Below are 23,562 nucleotides of genomic sequence, written 5' to 3'. Positions count from 1 at the left end.
TTACTTAAAAATAATCATAAACATGGGAAATTCTGTTGAATGTTCTTCTACACCATTCCATCTCGAATTCGCCATGCATTTTTTTAAAATCACATTCTTAATGTCTGTTGATAAATTGAGTTTACCCCAAATTAACTGTAAAATGTTACCAATATTGTTGGGGGAATATTTATTATTATTATTATTTTATCATTATTATTTTCCAACTACTATTCACAGCCTTTACGTGACATTTTAGAGTTCATTTCAAAACACTAGACGTTATGAGAGATTGCACATCAGTTTGGACTTCAAAATAAAAACTAAGAAGTTCACGCTCATCAACATGGTCAATTCTGCTGATATCATATTTAAATGGAAGTCAGTTTGACCAAAACCAAAAAGGAACTTAACACACATACTTGTTTTCTGATCAATCTAAAACTGATTCTATGCAATGTGCTGTTAATATAAAGATAATCTAGTTAAATTAAGCTAAATATTTGGAGAAGCCACTCTTAAAATACGAAAAAAACCAACAAAAATAAAATACAATGTAATTACTTGCTCAAAGGTATCTGCTCTACATTAAAACCCATCAATACAGTGCAGCTGTGTAATGTCACAATAAGAGCACGGTGGAAATAATCGGGATGACACGCATGTAAGATCACAAGGGGCGGAGACAGGAAGAGAAATGAAAAATTTGTCACAATAAGAACATGGCTAAAGCACTGTACTTTGAGGGGATTTGTGATATGTAATTTCTAAATTATTCCAATAATGTTATTATTCCAGCAAATGTGCACCAACTGTCCATTCAATATCCAATTAATTAACGATACAGTTAAAATTATACATAGAATGCCCTGAGTTATTACATGAATTATAATAAAAAGTGTAACCCTGCTGCACCAATATCCTTGCTCCAAGTGGCATAAAAAAGAGCTGCTTCACATAAAAAGCCTTGCCATGACATTATAATGACACGATGTTGACACATAAAGGCTCAGACACGCCTAGGAAAGTTATGAGGCCAGGAACTATGATAAAACTATGATAAAATTCAGTAATGATTGCCTGTTATGTTTTCTTGATTTCACAAGGCCCAAAGCACGAAGGAGTCTTTATTAAATGACACTTACCTGGCCACCTTCAGCTTAGCTGTACTATAGGTAACATATTGTGTCCACACCATGATACAGTGTCTCTGATTTAAAGTTTGGGAATATTGTTTAGGTGATTTGTCTATAGCTCCACTGAACTATAGATACACTTGAGTAACACAGAGCTGCAGTGCTGCAGTATGCACATCATGTACAGCACGTAAAGTAATTCATATTACGGAAAAACGAAACTTTGCAGACCTTCATGAAATAGATATCACTCAAATGAGGCTCTATCTCCTGCTGCTGTTTTTAATATGCTCAAGAGCACAATATTTTCATTATGCTTGAGAGCGCAGTGTTTTCATTATGCTTGATAACACTGAGTTTGCCACCCAACATCATAATGTTTCAAGAACAGATATAAGCCTGCACATATACAGCTTCTCAATACACAAAGAACAGATGAATGCAATGTTGCATGGTCTAAAGACGAACACAGATCTGGCCATGCTTAATGTTAGGCATGATTTGTTCCACCATCATCATCTAAAGTTTCAGAAAAGGAAAATTTTCATTGCTGTGACCAGAAAATAAGAATAAACTCTTTATGTTAAGATTGGAGATAATTAGCTGAGCATTAGTATTGCTGTATAGCGTGGACTGCTGCAGGCAGCCAAATGAATGTGTTGCTGCTAAGAGAAGACTGCTTGACAACCGCTTGTCATTTTGTTGGTTGCCAGATGTTCAGTCAGTATTCGCACAATTATATTTAATAGAGCTGCTGTGGTACTGTTTAGTTTATACAGTCCCTGGTGTGTGTGCATAACAGTGTAATGTACTACTCAGCCTGTCTTACTTTATTGACTTTTAGATTAACCATGGCTAAATGTGATAGTAGGTTGGTTGCTGCTGAATGGCATACAACTGGTTTTACAGTTTTGCAGTTTTACACACACACACACACACACACACACACGCAGTCACTGCAGCACCTGACACTGAGTGAGTCACAGTGCTGTGGGTGGAGAGATGAGGGTTTATGAAACCAGGCTAACCAGTGACAAAGAGGGAACAAGAACAACACGAAAAAAGACGAGAAGAAGCTCTGCAGAGATCTGGCACTTCATATTAGATAAACACATAAACCAAATGCATCACTTTAACAGCAATCCCCTTGTGACAAAAAGAGGCTAATCTTGTGTGGAAGATCAACCCGAAGCACAGATTATTCTATAATCAGGTCATTTGTTTATGAAGTGATTTGATGTTGTGCGACGCAGCTTTGAAGCAGCCATGAACGTCTCAGCGCAATACCCCTACTGCTTCAAAGCAGCCTGCCGAAAGCAATCCATTTTTTGTCCTCCAGATTGATTCTAATACCTTTCACATCTTTGCATTGAAATTAATCCGTGTCCATAAGTGAAATTAACACACAAACACACACACAGAGAGAGAGAGAGAGAGAGAGAGAGAGAGAGAGACTGGTGATGATGGTGTGGTTCTAGGCTGATGCAATGATGATAAGCACTAGGATAATTCTCCAGCTGCAGGATAGATGAATTACACCAAGGATTCAACTACTAGAATCCAACTCATGAATGGTTTTGGCAACTGGATCAGGTGGATTGGCAGTACAGAACATTTCAAACTCTGTAAGCCAGGACTGGAGTTGAAAACCTGTGTCTATGAGCTCTTCCCCTCAATTAGACCTGAAAACAAACCTAGTGCTGAATTCACACTCTGCGTGTGTGAATGATTAGTGTGTGTGTGTGTGTGTGAGTGTGTCCATGGGCACGTGATCTCTCCCCTGCAGTGTTAAAATGCTATCTCAGTGTGACTGGCTTCTTCACAGCATGCCTATCTCACAACCCCTGACACAGACACTTTCCCTTATTATACAAACAAGTCTGTCATCTTTTGCATTTTTTGGTCATTGGCATGAATTTGTTCTGAAAAGCCTTTAATGAAATACATAAGAAAGAAAGCTCAATTTTAGAGGACTGAGTGAAATTAAAAAATACTAATCTTTTTCATCCCCAAACAAATATCTTTTAAATTGCATTTGTGTCTGTGTGAATGTATTCTCTGCATTCCACTTTGATTGGCCTTATGGTTAGCAGTGTATAGTAATGCACATTTTAGTAATATTTCTATGTTTCCAATGAGTTTTTGACATTATTTGGTTATTGGCTGTCCAATAACCAAAACAGTTCTTTCATCTACCAACATTCACTTCAAAGACTCAACTCAAAATTCGCTCTTATTTGTAAACGACATATTAGTACTTTTGTACCTCATAAGAGAAAATTTCAAGTGACTGGTAAGAAATTTGTTGAAATAGTTTTTTCACTCTGTTGATTTCTTAAATAACTTGAAATGTTTATTTAATTTTTTATTCATATAATGAAAATACTGGACTATAAATTTACAGTTAGTTTCGCAGCAACATAGTAATCCTGTTAATATAGCTAGCTGTCTAAGCACAATCATTGCCACTGCCCACCCACTATCTTGTTAAACTGCTACTCATGAAACATTACCAGGCAGCTGAACACATTCAGAGGAAAGCGATAACTGTCCTCCTCCACAGACATGAGCTTACAGACATGCATGACTGGCTAATGTCATTCTGATTTACAGGGAGGAGAGTAACTCCATCCTTCCCACACAGACAGCAGGGCCAATTTAAGTTAATTGGTAGCACTTTACAGTAACAGTACATGAATAATCATGCACTAATTCCTGAATTAATACTTACTTAAATATGAACAAATGATGAGTTAAGGCATATACTAATTACGAACTAATGAAGAGCTAACCTTAACTATGACAAGAGTCTCATGAATTCATGTGTGAATAATGAATAATGACCACCTTAAGTATGTTAGTACATTTTTTTTAGTTATTGTATTTATTAACATGTAGGGGTAAACTAATCAAATATGGTCTATAAGAAAGAACATAAATTCAACATGCATAATTTCAAATTGTTTATATAATTTGCCATAAGCAGCTGCGTACACAAACATCATTGGATGGCGCTGGATTACTTTCATAATTTACACTGATCCTCCTTATCGAATGTAGAAAGACATGCTAACAATAAACACCTATAATTTAATCTCAATTCACTTTACGTCATTCTCCATCCATTTATGTTCAAATCCCTCTGTAGTACTAGTACGTGCTCTGGGTGGCTCGGGCCCGGGGCACTGCTCCTTTGCCCACAAGGGTGAAAGTAATACAGAAACATTTATTCATTTAGCAGACACTATTATCTATTAACATTTAAAAACAGTATTCTATAAGATTATTTTCTGGTGTTTTAATCTGAGAATGATGGAGAATGATACAAAATGGGTTGAGATGAAATTATTGGTGTTTATTATTAGTGAATCTTATAAGTAGCTGCTGGCTATTAGCACTTTCCAGACTGAAATAGGTTGAAACATTATTATACACAAAGAAGTGGGCAGATGTGACTTTTTTGTTCACAGTACAGAGAAGGTTTTTGATAAAACAAAAAGCAATGGAAAATCCTATAGTGTTTTATCTATTCTTGTTACTTAAATAATTACTCTGCGTGTCTACCTGTGTTGGATGCATGCACACACATACATGCGGCCATGAGTTCTGAACTGGTTATCGTGTATACTGGCCAAAGTAATGTTAATTTGGAAAGTAACTACTGGCAAAAAAAAAGGATTTAATGATTTTATTATGACACCTCTACAAATTGGTGGGTGTTAGAATACATTCACAGTTAGCGAGGTGTTAATGGTTGCTTTTGGAAAGTGGGGTGGTTTCTCCTAATGACTATTGGCAGTAGGATTGGAAGAGATGTGAGTTGTGGTATGAGCATGGGATGGAGGTACTAATTAGGAGTCTATAGACAGTTAAAGTGGGTCTGGTCTCTGAGTGCACAGATCTTAGTGGTTAGGTCCTGTGCTGGTGCTTATACTGTGTGTGTGTGTGTGTGAACTTTGATTCATTAATGTTGGAGTCCCAGGTTTCATAGTTGTTCAAACTGAGGCGTGAAATGGATCAGCCATATACTGTAGGTTGTGTGTGTGTGTGTGTGTGTGTGTGTGTGTGTGTGTGTCAGTGCAAGGTGGAGGTGTAAAGCACGTAACTCCAGCAATAGAAACCAGACAAAATTAATCTCGCTCCACAGGCACACACTAAGCACAGTTCAGTCCTCCAAATTATTCCAAAATAGCGGATCTTGCTCTGACATGTCTCTCTTCAAGCAGTACATGTTGTTCTCATTAACGTCACATCCCTGTTCTGTGTGTGTTTGTGTTTATAAGTATTAGTGTGTGAGTAGAGAGGGCAGGATGCCCCCCTCTCCCTAGTGATGATGCTGGAGCCTGTCACTTTACTCTGAAACGTCTGCTAGCAGGCTAAGAGAGCGACACACAACCTCAGCTGCTTACATTGTTGTCCCAGAATTGTTTACTCATCATCCCACTTCTCTGCCTTTCGCACAGACAGGAGCTGCAGAATATGACACACAACGAATGTAGCAATTACTTGTGTCTGATGGCCAATACTGCAAGCAGTCTCCAAGCAGTCTCCAAGCACTCATGACAATATTTGTTTGTGTGTGTGTGTATATTCTGGTGTGTATGCAAAAGTTCCTGTCTTTTAGAGAAATCTGATGATGAGATGATAGCATTCAAGTGGCATGAGAGCAAGATGAGCCTATGAATCCCTCCACAGTGAAACCACCCAATATTCAACCGTTTCCATTAAAATAAGGGGTCATTTTAAGAGTAGACAGTTCAGCTACCAGGAGGACACCAGAGAACCCCGAGCAAACCTATGTGCACACGAGGATAACAGGCAAAACTCTACACAGGCATTAACCCAAGCTGAGGATCAAACCAAGGACCCTGGAGCTGTGAAGCGGCAATGCTATCTGCTGTGCAAACATGCCACCAGAAATTATTGCACTTTTGTAAAAATCAATGTTTTTGCCATGACAATCACCAGCTGTGCGTCCAAAGCATCAACACAACACTGAACATCTGGAATGAATAACTGAAACAAGACAAAGATGTTGAGTTAACCAATTAGTAATGTAGAATCAAATTAAAGCATAACAGAGCCATTAGACAGCGTAAAGCAACAAAATATGAGCTTCCATATATAAGAGTGTCAGCACACACTGCAGGTTTTTAGAAAAACAAACTAAATTCGGTAGAATTTCATGCAAACACCAAAACTATGTAGAGAATACAGAAGTGACTGCAGTTTTCTCATCACACTATGTCTGCTGCATGCAAGTCAGATGTTCCCAGGCTATTAGTCTGGGCATTTACTTAGCATGATAGCTAGTAAAGCTATTTTGAGCTGTGGGCTCTAACAACCCTGCAAAGTAATAGCATTATTTTCACTTAAATATACTGCTTATTAATAGATATAATTAGATGAAAAATAATTTTGTTTTAACAAGGCCAGTGTATTGGTTAAGTCCCCCTCCTTTTAACTTTTAAAAAACTGAAGTATTCTCAGAGCACAGGGCAGAAGAGTAGTGAACACAATAAAGGAAATTAAATTTAAGCACCTGCACTGCAGCCCACAGTTCAGGAATCTCTGCTGTGAGGTAAAAGGAAAAATAGAAATGAACAGAATGAGCACAAGAAATTAATCCTTCACTGAACAGGTCTATTGAGGAGCAGTGGAGCAGTGTGGAGCTGCATTAACTTTTCTCTTTTGGCTGCTCCTGCAAAATAAACATACCAAATTTCTATGGATATATGGAATGTTGACGTGCGTGTGTGTGTGTGCGTGTGTGTGTGTTTCTACATTTCTACATGAAAGTGACAAGTTAAACCTTTTCACACTATGAATAAAGCATCTCAGCCACGCCAGCTGTGACATTAACTTAAAAGTTCAAATTAAAAGTACATTCAGCAATTTTGGTGGTGTTTGCTGAAGCTAGCTCTTTTATTATCAAAATCCACACAGTACCAGCATCTGACTACTGGTGCAAGACAGGGATCTTTCTATTGTTGTTGTTCATTTGTTTTTGATCTTGTTTTCACAGAATGACAGAGCCACAGAGATTGGAGGTTCTTTGCAGATATTATATTTGTGAGGAAAACCTTGCCAAATATTACATTTTGTTTTGACTAAGAAATTGCTGAGTGAACCTTTAAAACCCTGTCTCTCTCTCACACAAATGTAAAAGTATAAATAAGAGAAATGGAAATCATGCAGTAACAATACTGTGCTTATGCTCTGTTTTTTATCAGAATAGCTTATTCATACCAGTTTGACACATTAACAATAGTGTAGCTAGTTTTGTAAATATTTGTGTATGTGTTTATATATATATATATATATATATATATATATATATATATATAAAAGGATGTGGAAGCATTACAGAGGCCAGATATTTAGCCTTTTTTTTTTTTTTTTTAGAAAACATTGATACATAGATTATTCTTTATCGTTTAAACCCATTTTAAAACAATACACCCACTATGTGTGTGTGTGTGTGTGTGTGTGTGTGCTCATCCTCTTTCCCATTGTTGTGTTGGTGAGGAGTTCAGGAAGTGGATTCACTGAATGTAGTGCTCTAACGTTTTGCTAATCATGTTATTGTTAAAATTTACTCTGTATGATAGAGTGTATAGCTGTGCAGTATAGGTGAAGGTAATTCTAGTATTTGCTTTATTACTATTTTCGCCTAGACGCGTGGTCTATTGTTTGAGTTGACATGTAGCATTGTCAGTGCTGCAGATGCTTATAGTCTGCAGATGCTTAGAGTCTTATAATCTAATCTTAGAAACCAATTTATTAATCTTAACAAAAGCAATAAATTGTGTGAATTGTTGAAGCTCTGTCAACTTTCCCAACTGCTCCTGTATTTCATGGAAGGATGGTGAACTTTGTTCTGCCAAGCTCCTTTGCAGTTAAATGATAGATGTGATCAATGTTCAAGACGTTTGGGACCTGAACATTTGTGACAGGCACTTACAGAGCTTTGCCCTAACTACAGCATAATGCCATTAGCACCACACAAAGTGTGCCTAGCAGGCTATGGAAAAAGTGATACACTATATGGCCAAAAGTAGACGACTGTGGACACCTGACCATCACACCCATATGTGGTCCTTCCCCAACCTGTTACCACAAAGATGGAAGCACACAATTGTATAGAATGTCTTTGTATGCTGTAGCATTACAGTTTCCCTTCACTGGAACTAAGGGGCCCAAACCTGTTCCAGCATGAAAATGGAAGATGTGCACAGAAGAGATGATTATTTCAACAACAAAGGGGGGACTGTATCTGGAATTGGATGTTCAAAAAGAACATATGGATTTCATGGTCAGGTGTACACAAACTTTTGGCCATATAGTGTTTGTGTGCATCACCTTTATCTGTCACTGTGCTGCTACAGCAAGGAGTAAAGCAAGCAGTAAATATGGATGCAGATCTCACTGGAAAGCAAGGTACGCTCCTTCAGTGCATTGTAGCAGCAGACACAAAAAAGATACTCACCTGGAAAGAAGAGGAAGAGTGAGTACCTTTACTGCAGACTGGAGGAGCTAGCAGTGGGCAGGGGCCAAATGCACAAACCATTAGCTACAATGCAACAGCTAAATGAAGTACAGAGCTTGAGGGAGCCTAGTACACTTGCCTCACTTACAGCAACAGACTCTAATAAGCTCATTCTCAACTTGCAGTGAGTGGGTGCTCACATGGTGGTTTGCAAGTGTACACTGGCAAGTGTAATATCTCCAATACCATTAAGGAAAGAATACCCACAGCTAGAGATACAATGGGAACAGAGATCCTACAGACAGCACTTTAAGCTATGGGAGCCATAGCAACAAGGTGCGGAAAATCACTGGGGCTGTTAAAGTAGATAAGGAAACTTTAAAACAAGTTTAAAAACTTGCTGTGCCAGCTGCAATTGGTACTTTCACAGGTCTTTGGTGCACAGGCCCATGTGGCATTAAATTATCATGTCATTCTGTCTGAGACATGAACAAAAAAAAAAAAAAGACACATCAGATTGTTTTTAGGCATACTGTTCCTGCCAAATTCTATTTCAAAGGAACTATGTGGAATGCAGTGCAGATCACATTGAAGCCACCACAGCAGCTCAGAACACAAATATGGTTTTGTGCCAGAACAGAACATGATCAAGCTTCTAAAGCACAATTTACCAAAACTGCTGGGGGATCCTAATGTCAATTCTGAAATTATATGGACGATGGTAGGATGGGTCTCCCCTCTGCAAATGGAGCATTGGAGCTTGATAACACCAGACTAGTGCCTACTGACCACACAGGGTATCACAGTCTGTCACCACCAAACACAGGGGTTTGCTTCACAAAGGTAGGAGAACCAAGCCAATTTGTGATACTGACTCCAGAAGTGCAGTTGCTACTAGAAAAACAAGAAGTTCTGTTTTTTGTTTTTGATGCCCAAAAAATGAGGCAGAATCCATTAGATCTAAGAGCTTAAATGTCCTCTTAAAGAGACTGCCTTTCTGTATGTTACACATACCAGATGTGATGCAAGCTGTAAACAAACATGACTGGTTTGTAACCATAGACCTGAAGGATGCATATTTCCACATTGCACATGCTGTGGCGCACAGGTGATTCCTTCACTTCCACATAAGCAGACATATCAGTTATGAGTCTTCACTTTGGGTTAGTTTTAGCACCCAGGGTGTTCACAAACTGTGTGAGAGTTGCCCTAGAGCCCCTGCAATGCTAGGGTCTCCCCTATTTGGATGACTGACTGCTGTGTTGACAGTCTCAACAGCAGGTGAAGAGCCAGACAGAGCTCAGACAGAGCTTCTTCTGATGTGGAAGCTCTAGAACTGAAAGTCAATTATGAGATGAGTCATTTGACACCTTCACAGACTTCACATTTCATAAGCAAGAAAATTGACTCATGGGCCATGCAAGCCTTTTTGACAGAATAAAAAGCTGTCTTTATCATAAATGCAGTCAGAAATAATGGGGGGTGGGGTGGGGTGGAAAGATGGAAGGAGAAAAGGAAGCTGAAAAAATGAGGCTCGTTATCAGGATATCTATGTCCTTGGAAATAAAGCTGTTGAGGTATTACTGCAACATTTTCAGGAACCCAAATGAATCAATGGCAGATACAGATATAAAGTGCTTCATCTAAGACCACCTTTTAATGGCCATCCACACAGCCAGACAGGTAGGCAAATTGGATGTGCTATTGATTCAGGTCACACTGTGGCTAAACCCAGCATTGCTGCCAAAGATACTGATGCTGCAATATATCAATAAACCTATCAAACTATCTGCCCTTGCATAGGAATGTGCCCAGGCTAGCCCTGTGTCCAGTCAAGGCTCTGAAGCGCTACTTGAAATTGACAATTTCAAAAATAAGCACTACTTGAAAATTAATTTGATTCATGTTATGGCCACCTCCTGCAAGGCACTAAGAGGAATGTCAGTTGAAGTCATGGTGAAGTGGTGGCATGGAGTTCACCGTCTACCTTGGCCAGATTTTACAGGCTAATATTGTTCATTGCAACCCATGAGCTCTGTAGTGAGTCAATAGAATACAGTTTTAAAACACTGAGATTCTTATCCTCAATAGAGTACAATATCAGCAGCTTCTGTTATTTTCACCCTCAACAGACAGCAGTGTTAGAATGCTGAGTAATTCATATCCTCAATAAAATAGGCTTCCCACATGGGGTCACAGACATGAGGTGATGACTTTTCTGTTGGTACGTGGCAAGGAAACAAGCAAATACGAACACTCCACAAGCTGAGAAGAAGCTGGAGGCTTGGTGGTCCTCCATTCAATCATAGAACCATTGTTACTACTAATTAGTAAAATCAACAACAACAACGTTTTTATTATTTATAACAATTTTATAATAATAAATAAATAAAAATTACATTCCTCATTAGCCCGTGTACACATAATGTAGCAGTTAGCACTCTCATGTATTTTTCATTTTTCCCCCCAATTTTTCCCCTAACTTACTCTGGCCAATTTTACCCACCAGTTAGGTCTCCCCTATCACACGACAGCGAAGTGCATCTTTTCGAACTACTGCTCATGCTGCGTCATGGGGTGGTGTAACACACTTGGAGGAAAGCACTATCCACCTCCTTCTGCATGCATGAGCTTGAAGACAACCATGATTGGCTAGTGTTGCTGTGACTGATGATATGTCATCCCTCTCACTGAGCCTGGCCAATTTCTTGGCTCTCTTGGCTCATGGTCACAGATGGCTGTGACATAATTGGGATTTGAATGCATGGATAATAAGGTGAACACTTTGCTCCACTCAGAAGCCCAGTACTTTCATGTTAAACTACCCTAAGTCACTGCATGAATAGTAGTATGAAAAGATGTTTAACTCCAGTATCTTAGAGGAAGCACCTTTTAGGCCTCACCCCCTGACAGCACACCATTAACTGTTAATCATAGTCGTTGTTAGATGAGGTGGCTACATCAGTTACTAAAAAAGTAAAATTAAAATATGATAAAAACTTGGGATAAATTAACTTCTATGTATCTTAGAAAAAACTATAATGAATATAATATACTTGTAGGGGTTGAAGAGAACAACTGGTGGGAGTAAAACCTCCATCCTGAAAGATGCACTGAGTGGAGGTGGAGCTGCTCCACTTCAGGGCACCATGCAGGGATTCATATATACCAGTAAATGCAGTCAAAAACAAAAGTCTTTGGTCACAGATGACCTGCAACTGAAAAGGTTTCCTATTAAAGAAGTGTTCTTTGAACTCTGCATGTGGCTCTTGATGCTGCTGGCCACATGAGGGAATGCAGGGAAGCGAGAAAGGCGGCAGATGCTATATCCACACATGGGAAATGAGAACTCAGTAACTCTGAATTTGTGGTTCATTTAGTGTGTACATTTATGTTTGACTTCATGTTTGTATCCTTATTATTAAAAAAAAAAGCCCTAAAATTGGCTGACATCTTAATATCTAATACACAAAAGAAATAGACAATTTAATTTTTTTGCTAATTATGCCATTACTGCATTTGCATTGTCATCTTAAACCAAGGTTAAAATGTATTTTTTTTTATCTGAATTAAAACCGTCTGTGGAATCATTTTTGATTTACCACCAGGAGGTATCACTTTTGAAAAACCTGAAATGAATTAGTCTAACAGAAATGAATCCATGAGTGAATATGACAACAGTGTAACAACAATAGGCTAATCTTTTGTAGGTGTGAAAAGTCTTCTCAATTAAATGTCATATTGGTAACACCCTTGAGTTAGAATTATGTATTTAGATGAAAGGGTAGTTGAATCTACAATAAATCTACTATGCAGCTAAGGAGGCAGCGTTGTGGTGACAACCAGGTGTTTATTCATGATATTCTTCAGCAGAGACATAATTATGGGTGTAATGCTAATAGTCACACCAGTGATCCATTTATTTCAATGGATAATTTATCAGTTTTATCAGTTGTGGTGAAAATTGATGTGAAAATTGATGTTATAATTTATAGATTGTCTTAACAGTAAAACTATCACTGTGTTGCACTTAAAAAAATTAACAGATAGCTAATTCAAGATAATTTCTTGGTTGTAAATCAAAGTGTGAATATATTACTGAGGAGACTCCATTGACTATGTTCACATTTCAAACCTTATTGCCCAGTTGCAGTGATTGATTGGTGTATTTATTTTTATCTTGGATCTGTTTGAATTGCTGCTGACATGCAGCCAACAGTGGATCATGATAAGAGGTGTATGCAATGAAGTGCAAAAAATACATGAATTTAAATCTTATTGCTTTTTTTGGCAATGTTCAGACTGGCAGCTCAAATTCAATGTTTTGGTTAATCTGATAATCTGATTTAAGCAAATGGCAAACCAGCACATATATATATATATATATATATATATATATATATATATATATATATATATATATATATATATATATATTATAGCACAGTGCTTCTTAAAGTCAGAGATTTACATTTACAACAGCAACAGCACCAACATGGATGAAAACCAGCATGAAGGCAGCTCAAGAGAAGAAAGTTTTTGCTGTTGCATGAACTGAATACATTCAGAAGCATCACTGATAATTACCTTTATGTAAAACATAATCTACAACAAAATTCCAGAAAACAAATGTTGATAGCTAGTGCACTACCAAACCTTTGCACAAATTGGTGTATGTACCCCTGCTTTGTTACTATAGATATGTGAGAAACTGGTACTGCAATCTGAACAAACATATAATCGGATTTGGTTGCGTGTAATTTCAATGCAAACACTTGGTCTATATATAGGACTTCAGAAATAAAACAAATTTGTTCAGCTTTATTCTGCAGGAAAATAGCTGTCACATTTAGGAAAACAACAACAACAACAAAAAAAAAACTAGAGATTTTTTGTGAATGTATCCTTAGCCACTTGGCTGTGGAAGCTTCTATCACTAAAGGCAAATACGCAGAAATCGATCTTTCTCTAAATCCTATCAAAGCATTTAAACATTCTGTCTTCAATCAGATTTCTTCTTTTGACCACCAGCAAGCCGTTGGTTTGACTGTTAAATCGCTTACTGGCTGGTGTGAGCTTTCTTCCCCCTACCTTCCTTCTCTGTGTGCTACAGTCCTTCCAATTTTATAGGTATGTAATTATGAGTGTACTGCGGTATAAAAACACAAAAACAAAACCTCATTCTCTTTGTATTTCTTACATAAAGACACACAGTCTGTACACATTTATGTCCTTTGCTCTCCTCTACTGCACACTGGACACCCACACAGGATGCATCTTTGGCAGTGAAGTGTAAAATGTGTAAAGTGAGAAAGAATTGTTTGTGTATGTTGGTGTGTGTTAGGTAGAAAGAAAGATAGGTGCTCTTTTTTCACTCTGAATTCCACCCCTCACTGACAGTAAAATAATTGTGTTCTGGGTCTGGCCAAAAGGTCCCACACTGATGTGTTGTATTGTTTTTTTTCTTAACTTTGCCTAAAACTAGAAAACACCACTGCAGTGTGTACAAGTGGTCTCAAGAAAATAAAATGTTTTTAGTGACAAATATACCAAAAAATACCAACCAAACAAACAAAAAAAACAGCTTGATCAGTAACCAGGGCTGCTTCCAGGTTACTAGATTTGCTGTGCAGTCGGTAGTGATTTGCCAGCTTGGATTAAATGCTTCGTGTTTGATGTGTGTGTGTTCAGAAAAGCTCCTCAGATCTTTAGAGGGATGGTTCATTTATAGATCGTCAGTAAAGAAGTGATTGACAGCAGAGATGAACTAACATTGTATGGACAGTGCAGGAATAATTAGCTGCAAATACACTCACAGATTGTAAAGCAGTAGGCTACAGCTAATTACCCTCAGTGATCGACCTGGTCACACCAGCCCAGTATGGCTTCTTTGGTAATGAATGTTAAATGTGTTATAAATAGTTTGCTTTGTACACAAAGGTCTTCAGGAGACAGATGAAAATCTGTTGCATGGTACTGTTGGAAGTGTAAAGCATCTTGTTAATCTGTTGAAGGGTATTGCAGCACTCTAGTGCTAGCTCATTTTAGTGTTCAGTGTTTCCTGGGTCTGGTGGAGCATTGGCTGGGAGTCAGGGAGCTGGAGTAGAGGAAGCTCTTAATGTACATCAGGGAGTAGATGGATGGTAGACAGTTTCTTGTGCATGGTGTTGAGACAGGGAGAAATAACACATTATTCAGTGAGGTAATGGCTGGCAGAAGACACACTTTAGTGGCTTGATTGACTGCTTAAGTGAACTGAACTTTGTAAGTTTTGATATTTTGATTTACAATGCAGGGTAGCATTAATGAAACAATGTTGAGCAGCCTCCCCTAAAGTAACTGCTGCTCATAGCTTCATACTATCACATTTTATAATAGCTTAATTTTAAGTCATTAGAATAACCCATACTACATTTAAATGTGATAATCCAGTTAATTATTTCACGATAATAATGATTCTGATAATATGTAGTGCAACTATGCTGGGACAACCAGTCAAACAAGAAAAACACTTGGTAAAAATGTAAAAAGGGCTTATTTTTGGTGAAACAGTCACAAAATAGCGGCTAATGATGCATACACTCTCACTGCGCTGCACAAAACAAAAAATTTAAATATTCACATGAAGCTGCTAACAGCGGAGTTGCCAGGCATGCAGCCCAGTGGCCATTAAAACAAGGCCAGAAACCAGCCCAATAGCCAAAATTCAAAATAAGTTTCTTCTTAGCCTTATACTCTGCTTTGAAATTTTCTTATCATGTTTCTTAACGTTTCTTAACATCACACAATACAATTTAACCAAGCAGAATTTATATACATACAGTTTTCCTAAATAGTTCTTTTGGCCGTGGTGGCCTGCAGAAACCATTTACATAGTCCATTTTTGACATGTTCTACTATACATAGTAGACTATATACTACTATATACTACTATACATAGTTCTGAAAACTGAAGTAGGTTTCTCTTTTGTATGCATCTCAACCAGTAATTATAGAATTTTAAAATTTCAAGAATTGAAAAAGGAGAAAATCGTATTTTCTTTTGGAAAAATAACATTGCCATGTTTTAAAAAAAAGAAGAAAAAAACCAAAACAAATGGAGCAGGTGCATCACTGACATTTTGACAACTGGTATCTGATTACAAACTGAACTGATTAGCCTTATGTCTGTTTCTCTACAGATTGTAACTATCCAAAATTTAGATCAAAATCACACTTTTTAGCCAAACTTTAAGGTTTAGCCATAATCTAGCAGAATGTTATTATTGTCATTATCAACTGAGCATGTCCATTTAAATATACAAATTAAGGTGTATTTTTTAAATTTTAATACATTTTTGGTTGCAATATTTTGCAGCTTATTTTGTTATCTTCTAAATATTACACAGGCTGAACCACAGTTGCACTGTGTGAGGCGAAATCAAGGAGAGGTAAGAAACAGCATATTTTTATCTGATGAAAATTTTGTTATATTGACAAAGAATTGCTGGAAATCCAATGTTCAGATACACGTAACCTAATAATATGAAAAGTGCCACAGAAAACTTCCATTTGCTGTTTTTTTTAGATAGTGTTGTTATCAAGCTAACCTTGTAAACATTGCCAGTGTGCAGTGCCAAGACTCACCATGAGCTGTCCTAGATTTAGTGCATTGGATTGCGCAAGTCTAGATGTGAGCTGCTATTAGTTTCTTCTTCATCCTGCTCTATACAAGACATGTATTTCTTGAAAGTATTCTAAAATATGCTTCTTCAAACACATGCGAAGCCTACTACCATAGCTTACCCTGATCTGTATACATAACTCAAAGAAGCCCACACCTTTTGTAATGTGTAACTCTGGATGAACAAAAAGAGGAATGCCATCCTTGCATACAGCAGGGCAAATGATGCTTTCTTGGGCCTTGGACTTCCAGCCATGGATTACTGTTACACTGTAAGTATTTGAGTTCATGTTCTGCCAACAATAAAGCGGCACTTAGAAGGCTCCTGACATGTGAATGCTTAACATTAATACAGATTGCCATTCATTCAATATGCTGTGAAAGGTTTTTTTTTTTTTTCTTTTTTTCTTTTTACAGTACCATTTTTTAAAACACTGCCTTGATTATCAACACTTCTGCTGTAGCCGCCTTTTTATCCAGGAAGCTTTAACTCAGTTTTCGGAATTCACTTGCCCCCTTTACAGCTGTTGCTCCTTTACAGCTGTTGCTGATCTATCTGTCTGTCTGTCTGTCTGTGTCTATCACAATTGGTAAACTCAATCCTCCTGTGCATTAAACTTCTCTTTCATAGCACGGCAACATTTTACAGTTCTGAACTGCTTAGATACAGTTCCCGGAACACTAACATTGTTCTCAATTCCTAGAACAGAAAAAAACCCTGAAACACTAAACACATCAACATATGTCAAAACATACAATGTCAATCACTAGGTCTCACCAAATAGATAGCACTCTTGATAACTGCTTAAACATTGATCTAATAAATTCTGTCAAAAGCTTGTCAGACTGCTGACAAAACAAATAGAATTAAACCCGCCACAGAGAAGAATTTTTTTTCCAGTATTAAAAAGTAAAAAAAAATGCAACAAAACCAAGCCTTGCTACAGTAATGAAAATAAATCAACACATTATCAGAAAGCTCCATACAGTGACACAACCTGTAATGAACAAGATGAGGTAAATTGATAAGAATCTCAGTTTTCTCACCCCCTGAATGTTCCTTCTGAAAGGAACACTGTGTAGTTCCCCTGAATGAAGCCATGTGCCTCTTCAGTACCCTGTCTACAGCAGAAATACTCACAGAGGAGATATTTACAAAGACAACAGCATGCTAAGGCTTTATATATACAAGTCTAAAGGCTTTAGTAGTCCTCACTATGTTGACAAGTTGACTATTGCTATATCCTGTTCTGGTGTGAATACTCTGCCACCAGATTGCATCTGTGATACAATCCTAAATATATGACTTGGTCAGACCCCACTGATTCTACAGTACAAATATTATAGCATGCTATGACCATGTTTACAAATAGTGTGTACAGTGTATTTGATGTGGAGTACTCAGTCCTCACACACTCACTTTCAGTAACCACCTTATCCTGGTCAAGGTCGTGGTGGAAACCAGAGCCTACCCTTAAAACACTGGGCGCTAAACAGGAACACACCCTGGATGGGACACCAGTCCATCACAGGGCACCATGCACACACACACTGAATACTCATTCCTGAACATCTATCTTATTGATGGCCAGAAGACTTGTTCAGCTGAAGCTACTCTTTTTGACCTGCTTCCGTCAGACTTAGGTTATGGCTGATTACATAGTACACAGTAGTGTATCAGATTCAGATATTTTTCCTCATTTTGTCCTTCTCTCTCATTTGCCATGCCACACACATCTGAAAACACTTTTCCTCTGGCAAGGACAATTTCTTGTCTCTGTTGGACACCTGGCTCTTGCTTCATTATGGCACAGCACTGTTGTGTTTATATGTGCTTATGGTGTTAATAAAGGTAACGTTTATCCTACCTCTGAGAACTGGAATGAACTTCGGGTGTGTACTTTTCAATTTTCAAGTTATTCGCTGAAATCACACATCACATTTTTTTTTACAACCATAATGCTTATTGTAAAAAATATTTTGCCTGAACACTGACTCTGAGTAAGTGTGAACTGTGCAAAGCCAATTAAACAAATGCACTATTTTGATCAGCATGTCATGGTTAAATAAGAATTACATCTATGTAATGACAAATGAGTTTAGCTTTTACATTTTATATAAAAACAATGAGAATTGAAATAGTGCTGTGACCAGTTGTGTAAACATCTTTTTAGTTTTGAGTAATTTTATGACATTAGCTTTTTGAGAAATGCATCTATGCAGTTGAGAAAGATTGTCACAATGACAATTTGTCCGTTCACTGCAATTCTGGAACAGCTTTAATCAACTATTACTTCAAATGTAGGGCATACAGACTTACATTTTCACATGATCACACAGAGAAGAGAATTTTAACACACAGGATCATTTTATACATGTTGTGATCACATTTCAGCATATCATAAGATTTATGAAATGTGTTTCAGCAATTAATCCTGAAAATTAATTTCCCTAAAACTCTTAAAGTCACGCTGGATTTTTACCATGTAAATTTCTTAGCTGAGGTGGAACAAAATCAGGCGATTATTGGTGGTCCTGGTATCATGTTTTTCTGGAGAGAAAATAGTGGTTCAGTGAACAACTAACATCAGATAGCTAATTTGTTGTTTCTGAGTGAAAAGAGATACATAGCAAAATCAGAGGAGGTGGAAGTGAAATTTACTGATAGTGAATCCTTTTTTAGTACCATATCCTCTGCCATTCAGGTGAACAAGTTTTTCTTAAAGGAGATTGTATTTGAGTCTGTTGTGAATGCTGCTTTAGTCCTCTCAGTGTTTGTTTCTCCAGCTTCTATCAGCATCCTCTTAACACGTCTGTATTGGCCATGAGGAGCACTTGAAAAGGACCATCTACCCTCTCACTCAGCATCACTCACTCATACACTCATTACATACAATTGAATTCACTCTGAGCATTCTCGCTGAATTCTATAGCAGCACCATCATCCCAAGGGACAGACTGGAGGAATACACAGGTCTAATGCTCAAGTGCTCCACTGTCACACTGCCAGTCTGTTGATGAGATGGGTTTTAATGAGGTAGATGAAGCTTTCTCTGAGGGTTTGCAGAAGACTGAGCAACCTAGTTTTACTCCCAATATTACGTATTTGGAGGTCTACCTTAGGATGGAAATGACCACTGTGTTATGTCACACAAGATCCAGGACCAGACATGAGACGTGAGCTTTTTTTTTAAAAAAAAAAATTATTATTATTATTATTTATGTAAACCATTGCTAGAGAAGAAAGAAGTGGTACCAAAAAGAGAATGGTTAAAAATGATCAACATCCATGATTATCCCCAAACTGTAGATTTTACTGTTTTCAAGGGACCATATGTCTCTTTATGGCTCCTTTGTAATTCAAACGCTTGTTTATGTTCCTATATCTGACTGCAAATAAGCTTTTAGAAGCTCCCATACCATTAACAATATTTATTTGTGAGGTTTCAAATCTGATAGAAAGATCTGAGAGTGAAATTCATAGTGATAATGATTTTCAAAATTCCAGATTTTTTTGTTAGCTGGCAACAGAACAAAGAGACTGCTACATAACCTACAGTATACCTGTAATTCTCTCTCTCTCTCTCTCTCTCTCTCTCTCTCCCTCACGTGTGTGTGCATGCACAAACACACACACACACATAGGGAACAAAGAGACTGAAAATCTACAGTGTATCTACAATTCTTTCTCTCTCTGTCTCTCTCTCTCTCTCTCTCTCGCTCTCGCTGTCTCTCTTGAACATGCACACACACATGCACACACACATAGAACAGACGCTGCTCAATAATATACAGTACATCTAACAGAATGCTTTCCTATCAGAAAGTGTTCCAAGTAGTACATTTTTTGGAAGCTAAGAAACTCTTATTTATCCAGTGACTCCTTGAGTAACACTTCTAAGAGATGACAGAGCTAAGTACTGATGAAGTAAAGCCTATGGGATGTTGTGGCTTTTTGTGACTTTACAGTGTTAAAGGTGAAGTAGCATACAGTCAGGTCTATAAATACTGTATTTGGACATTGGCAAAGTTATTGTTTTTTTCTTTTTAGCTGTCTACCACAGTATATTGGAGTTGAAATTAAATAATGAATATGAGCTCAAAGCGCAGACTTTCAGCTTTGAGTATTTACATCCATATCATATAAACAATGTAGGAATTACAGCACTTTTTATAGGTGCTCCCTATAGATGCTCAGCTGTTCCATGGCCAGGTGTGTGTTATTCCCTCATTATTTCATTTACAAGTAAGCAGATAAAAGGTCTGGAGTTGATTTCATGTGTGGCATTTCCTGTTTGCTCTCAATATGAAGTACAGAGCTGTTGCTGTCAGTGAAGCAAACCATCATTTGGGTGAAATATTAAAACAAATCTGTGAGGGAAATAAAAAAAAAAAGAAGTATGAATAAGGGAAGGAACTGCTCATGATCTGATATACAACCTCATCTTATGGCATAGGCATGCATGACTGCTAATGGAACTATTTCCCCTGTGTTTATTGACGATGCGACTGCTGACCAAAGAAGGATGAAGTGTATAGGGCTATATCATTTGCTTAGATTCGGCCAAATGATTCAAAACCCATTGGATGGTGCTTTACAGTGCAGATGGACACTGACATGAAGCATACTTTGAAAGCCACCCGAGACATTTTTAAGACAAAGAAGTGGAATGTTCTGCAATGACCAAGTCCTGAATCCAATTAAGCATGCATTTCACTTGCTAAAGGCAAAACTAAAGACAAAATGCCCCAAGAACAAGTAGGAACTGAACATGTACAGAAGCTTCCACAGAGAGGATGGTAGTGGTTGAGGGCTGGGCGAGGCTTGTAAACATTTTCATTGTAATTGCAAACAGAGTTGTAACTCTGACTGCTTAGTTATCTGGCTGTATATTAGCTTTGGACTTTTCTGTCTGTGAATGCTGTAGAGTCTTTAGAGTAAATAACAGTATGGAGACATTTAGTTTAAAATACTTCTTATATGTATTTAACATGAACAGATGCGCAACAGAAAAGCACTCACCCTATCATCCAGAGGTTGTGGGTTTGAATCCCAGCAATATGCCGCAGCTGGGATTTGTGGCCAGGAGTAGCCTAATTGTTCATGCTCTCTGGTGGGATGGTATTACTCTCTTCCCTGTCAATCAGAGTGAGCCTAACCAACTTCTGTGAGCTCGTGTATGAGGAAGACGGCAGTTTGCGCTTTCCTCTGAGTGTTTAGCTGCCTTGTGATTTTGCATGAGCAGCAGTTTGAAAAGATGCAGTGATTGGCTTCAAGTGTCTTGGAGGAAGCACACTCTAGCCTTCGCCATCCCAGGCTGGTAGCTGTCATGCAATAAGGGAGAACTAGATAGTGGATGGGATTTGGAGTAAAATTTGGAGAAAATCATTCTCCTATGGTTACACTCCAGTTGCAAATAAATGTGTGGTAAAAGAGTGACAGACATTTATTTGCAACTGGAGTGTAACCATAGGAAAGAGACCCTGACCCTCTCACATCCGTCTCATCTGTTACATCTTCATTCAAGTTTGCTTACTTTAGAATACTCATAAAGGCATGAAACAGTTTAAAACTTTGGTGCTTTGTAATTAAAGCTAACATTTTTGTCTAATGCCTCTATTTCTGCTCCCTCAACACACCGGTATTAATATTGGTCTCAGAGCAGTATGTGTAGCTTTGGGGGTTCAGTGAGCTAAAGTATAGTAAAATACATCTCTTTTCTGGCTTGTTCATGCATCATGAGTGTGAGACGGTCTAAAGGCTTATGACAGCTCCATCTCGTAATGCTGTCTCTGAAGGTCCTTGACACAACATGACAAGATTTTGTTGCTAATGGTTTTGCATTTAAACATTAATTATCCTCTTGTTGATATCTCCATAAAGTACGCTGAATCTTTATATATCAATTAGCAATAGGTTCCTTCACCACCAGTCTGTTGGGGGGATGCCAACACATCTGTACACACACATACAGTACACTCTCCATATATATTCATCAACATTTATTTCACTCTGTTTATAGGTTTATTTTCCTATATCCAACAGTGTCTATCTGTCTTTAACAGAGTACCTCCTTCCTAACCCCAGTTGCAGTTTCTTGGTTTCAGACACCAAAGCTGGAGACTCGTTTAGCAAAGCATATGTAGAATAAGTTTGAAAATTCTTTGCATATGAACCACCAGAACACAACATAAAATTGGCATATCACAAATATAAGTAAGTATATGTATACAGCTGTATGCAGTAGATGTTGCACAACCACACATATTTACAGTCAGGTCCATAAGTATTTGAACAGTGACAAAATTTTCATTATTTTGCCTCTGTGCACCACCACAATGGATTTGAAATGAAGCAATCAAGATGTGATTAAAGTGTACAATTTCAGCTTTAATTCAAGGGGTTCAACATTTTTTACTTAGTCCCTCCATTTTCACAGGCTCAAAAGTAATTGGACAATTGACTGATGAGCAGTTTCTATTGGCCATGTGCAGCCTGTATCCTCGTTACATCATGACAAATTAAGGAGATTAAAGGTCTGGAGTTGGTTGGTGTTGAATTTGCTTTTGGTAGCTGTTCATGGAAACTCTCAATATGCGGTCCAAAGAGGTGTCGATGCAAGTGAAAGAGGCCATCATTAGGCTGAAAAAAACAAAACAGACCTATCAGAGATATAGCAGAAACTTTAGAAGTGGCCAAATCAACAATTTAGTACATTCTTAAAAACAAGAAATGCACTGGCGAGCTCAGAAACACCAAAAGGCCTGGAACACCACGGAAGACAACTAAAGTGGATGATCACAGAATTCATTCCTTGGTGAAGAAAAACCCCTTCACAAAATCTAGCCAAGTCATAACACTCTCGAGGAGGTAGGCGTATCATTGTCAAAGTGTAATGGTAACACTCAAAAACGGAAAGGCCAGATTGGACTTTGCTTAAAAAAAAACTCTGATTCTGATGCAGTTCTGATGCAAGATTTATTTGTACTAGAATGGGCTCATGATCTAAAGCATACCCCATCACCTGTCAAAAATGTGGAGGCAGTGTTATGGCATGGGCATGTATGGCTGCCAGTGGAATTGGGTCACTGGTGTTTAGTGATGATGTGACTGCTGGTAGAAGTAGCATGATGAATTCTGAAGTGTATAGAGCTACACTTTCTGCTCAGATTCAGTCAAATACTGAAAAACTGTTAGGACGGCACTTCACAGTACAGATGGATAATGACCCAAAATGTATCATCTTCTTAAGACAAGGAAATAGAATGTTCTTAAATGGCCGAGTCACTCACCT

General features: G+C 37.9%; 1 protein-coding gene across 1 annotated transcript in view; it reads right to left on the bottom strand.

Moving 5' to 3' along the window:
- The window catches only part of gfra4a (GDNF family receptor alpha 4a), an 88,002-nt gene that overhangs the window by 18,195 nt on the left and 46,245 nt on the right, over positions 1–23,562 (bottom strand). The gene's annotated exons all lie outside the window — the stretch shown is intronic.

The sequence above is a fragment of the Pangasianodon hypophthalmus genome, chromosome 3, assembly GCF_027358585.1.
Source record: "Pangasianodon hypophthalmus isolate fPanHyp1 chromosome 3, fPanHyp1.pri, whole genome shotgun sequence".
NCBI classification, from domain to species: domain Eukaryota; kingdom Metazoa; phylum Chordata; class Actinopteri; order Siluriformes; family Pangasiidae; genus Pangasianodon; species Pangasianodon hypophthalmus.
The sequence above is the reverse complement of the archived record's forward strand: the minus strand, read 5'-3'. Positions and strand labels throughout refer to the sequence as shown.